We start from the raw sequence: 3407 nt of genomic DNA, 5'->3' as shown, positions 1-3407 counted from the left end.
CTCGGAGGGGGAGGGCCTGGGATCCTGTAGGTGTAAATGAGGTGCAGACCTTAGACAGCAGGTCTTGTTTAGAAGTCTGCTTATCTAGATCAGTCCCTGGGAGAAGCCTGAAGTATACTTCATGAAATTATCCGTTTGCAAACTGATTTAGATTATGCAAGTGGGACTGGCCTGCAGACTGAAGCCACAACGGCTCTCCAACCCAGGTGAACTAGTACATGTGAGTCAGCATGCAGACACCCCTGCCACTGTTACCTCTTCAACCGGGCCTGACCTGCCTAAACCACCATCCTCATCACATCTCATCCTCCAAGGGTGACAAGATGTCCCTGGAGGCTGCCACCACTGCTGGGGCAGAATTGCCAGCTTGGGGAGCTGTAGAAGCCCCCTCACCTTCCACCTGAAACGAAGCCCCAGGCCACCCCAGAACATCTTCTCACCAGCTGCCTCCCTCCTCCTGCCCAGCCGCTGGGGTCAGAAAGCTGACCGAACGCAGCCCTTCCCACGTGCTTTCCAGCTGCTCCAGCATCCCGACCATGAGCCATCGCAATGCCAGATGCCGTCTCTTACTGGTGATGCCAGTGAATAATCCTCAACCTCAGACTTAGGCTGCTAAGCTCACGTTGCAGTAAGAGATGCCAGCATTGCGCTCTGCCATCTTAACGCCGTAGAGATTTTGTGCTTTTACATGTGATTTTCTCTTGAGCAAATAGTTCCTTATTGACCTCTTTCATTTGTTTTAAGTGTACGTGTCAGTGAGGGGTAAAGTCTGGGGTCTGGGATAGCTGTCTTTGGACCATGTGTTGGCCACCATGAGGCCAGCCCTTCCCTGGCCATGCAGGTGTATAGCCTCCTGTCAGGCTAGAGGTGCCAAACTACAGTGAATAAGAGAAGGAAAAGTGAAAGATTTCCCTCTCTCTGCTCTAGATGCATGAAACTACTTCAGGTCAGCATTTTGGAAGGCTCTGCAAAATCAAATGTTCCTCCTCCAACGGAATTAAAAGGGCTAGGAAGAGGAGCCAGACCTGCTTTTCCTGTCTCGGGTGTCTTTTCAGGACTCGCTCCCTTGCTAGTGGAAAGAGCCGTACCCGTGTTAACACCGCTGGGCCCAGCACTGGGCTTCACTGGCCCCTCTGCGGGGCTGTTCAGCCAGCACCGACCACGTTCGTTACCCGTAGTCAGTGCTGGGGCTCGTTGGGTGAACTCTGTGCTGATCCCGACAAGTTTGGCTCAGAACGCCGTGGTGCCGATGGGAGCCCCAGAGCCAGCGGAGCTGGGGATCGTGCATGTCGTGCTCTGCTTCAGGCAGAGCTCTGCAACGGCTTTTCGAATGGCTTTGCGAAGCAGTAGAGGCAGCGTTCCCATTGACACCGATTTTTATCTGGGGATGCTTCACTGAACAAAACCGATTTGTTCATATTTGCCTTAGCCAGAAGATCCGTAAGGAAAGTGTTTAGATGTCCGCTTGTCCAACAGCTTGGGCGGCCGCGCCTGCAGCGGGCTGAGTGCCGTGCACCTCGCGATGCCGTGGGCTTCGCTTCTGTCAGCACCGCCTGGCTTGGGTGCCTTCTAAAAAGGCTCTTTTTAGTTTAAAAAACTAACAAACGCCCTATTATCAGCCCACCAAGATGGAAATTAAGGCTCCAGATGTGGGGTTATGGTCTGCCCTTTCTCTGTTCCAGTACAGATACAGCTCGCACTGGGAGCAGCGCTGCCAGGTCCACAGCCCTGCTTGTGTCTCTGCTGGGGGCAGCTCACGCAGACTGCAGGAGGTGTCTCCTGTCTAATGCAGATTAAAAACAATTAATTTTTTGCTGACTGTATCCTGAGATCTTTCCTTGGTGCTAACGGAGCTTTGCTGGACAAAAAAGGGAGCAGCCTGGGTGCTGCCCTGGGCCCTTTGGTCCCCAGCACGGGCAGACAATGCGCTTTCCATTTTGTGGTTGAATTTTATCATTGAATAAAAAGAAATGTTGATTTTCTCACTGAAACAAAAATACTGCTGCAGGCGAAGAGAAGCACTCGAATATTTCAGGAGTTTAATCCTTTTGTTCAAACTGATGCAAAGTTCAGGGAATGAGCAGCTCATTGGGAGCTCAGGCAGCTGAAGGTTTCTTACCGCAGGGAACAGCGCAGTCCGTGCACTCTGCTGGGCTCCTCCAAGCCCTGGGCACATCAGCCGTGGGCTGGTACCTCTGGAGGGGGTCGGTCAACTGCAGCTGCCGTTTCGGTGAACCAAATACTTCGCCTCAAAATGTTGCCAAGCGCTGTGCCCTGGATGGCGACAGTCATCCCCACTCCCAGCCTTTGGAGCCATCAGGTGATGGTCAGGAGGGCTTTGAACCGTCTGGAAGTGAGGGAGGTGAAACCTTGCTGGGTCTTTGAGGACGGGAGAAGTGGAGATCATCTCCAAAGGCCTTTTGGCTCCTGCAAGGAGAGGGCAGGGTGTCTCCCACGTACGGGTGCCTGGGCTGTCCCTCTGCAGCAGACACACATGGGCTTTGAGTGCAGGGACAATCCTGCTGGTCACGCTGGCTGTTGGTTCTGCCCCATAAAGGCATTAATTTGTAAAAGGCTCGTTAGCTCTCTGGGCTCCGGAACACTGGGCACCCAGCTCTTGCTTTTGGAGGGCTCTGTGTTGAGGAGCTGCTGCTCTGACCTTGCTTAGCTTGCTTTCAACTGGATCCAAGCCCTGGTGTCATCACCTGAGAAGCCCCTCAGCTCTCGTGCTGTGCGATGTGGATTTTCTCAGTGTTCGAAGAGGTTAGGAGAGTCCTCTAGCCTGTGGGACAGCTGGATTTCTCCCCTCAGGGTGTTTATGCCAGTCTGGGGCTTCCTTTAAAAGTTATTTCAGTATGTGAGAAATTTCAAGCATTTCACAGAAGGCGGGTGGTGTAGAAGAGGAGGGAAGGAGCCTGCAAGCAAGGGAAGGCTTCTCCCTTCCTCAAGGGGTGGCTCGTTTGCAGGGTGTGAGCAGCCTGGAGGAGTGCGAGAAGATGATGGAGCTGTCTCTGCACTTCCCCCTGCCTTGTGCTTGAGGGCTTCCCCAGGAGAGGGGACAAGCATTCCTCAGGCTCCCCCAGAAACAGCCTCTTCTAGCTGGTGGCCGAGTGCCAGGGCACCACTGTGCAGAGGACGGGCCGAGTTCTGCAGAGCTGGGAGCAGCCCAACTGTGTCGGTCCACTGCCCTCCCCAAGAGTGGCCATGGAGCTGCTGGAAGGGGTGTCCTGCCATCTCAGGAGAGCCCGGCTCTCCTTAGGAGGGATGGAGCGGCAGCAGGAGGCAGCTGCAGGCAGCTGCGGGATTTTCGAGGAGAGTTCTGGCCCGAATGTGACATTGGGTCACAATGTGGCTTGAACTGTGCTGATGAGAATCCAGTGCCCGGTGTGGGGTGAGGGGGATGGCCA

The 3407-nt window shown here is 54.2% G+C and overlaps 1 protein-coding gene across 1 annotated transcript in view; it reads left to right on the top strand.

The window, feature by feature from the left end:
- The window catches only part of RPTOR (regulatory associated protein of MTOR, complex 1), a gene marked incomplete at its 3' end in the record, with an annotated part of 119383 nt that overhangs the window by 95621 nt on the left and 20355 nt on the right, over positions 1–3407 (top strand). The window lies entirely within an intron of this gene.

Source organism: Buceros rhinoceros, unplaced genomic scaffold (assembly GCF_000710305.1).
Source record: "Buceros rhinoceros silvestris isolate BGI_N320 unplaced genomic scaffold, ASM71030v1 scaffold7337, whole genome shotgun sequence".
Taxonomy (NCBI): Eukaryota; Metazoa; Chordata; class Aves; order Bucerotiformes; family Bucerotidae; genus Buceros; species Buceros rhinoceros.
This window is presented reverse-complemented; position numbering and strand designations above follow the sequence as displayed.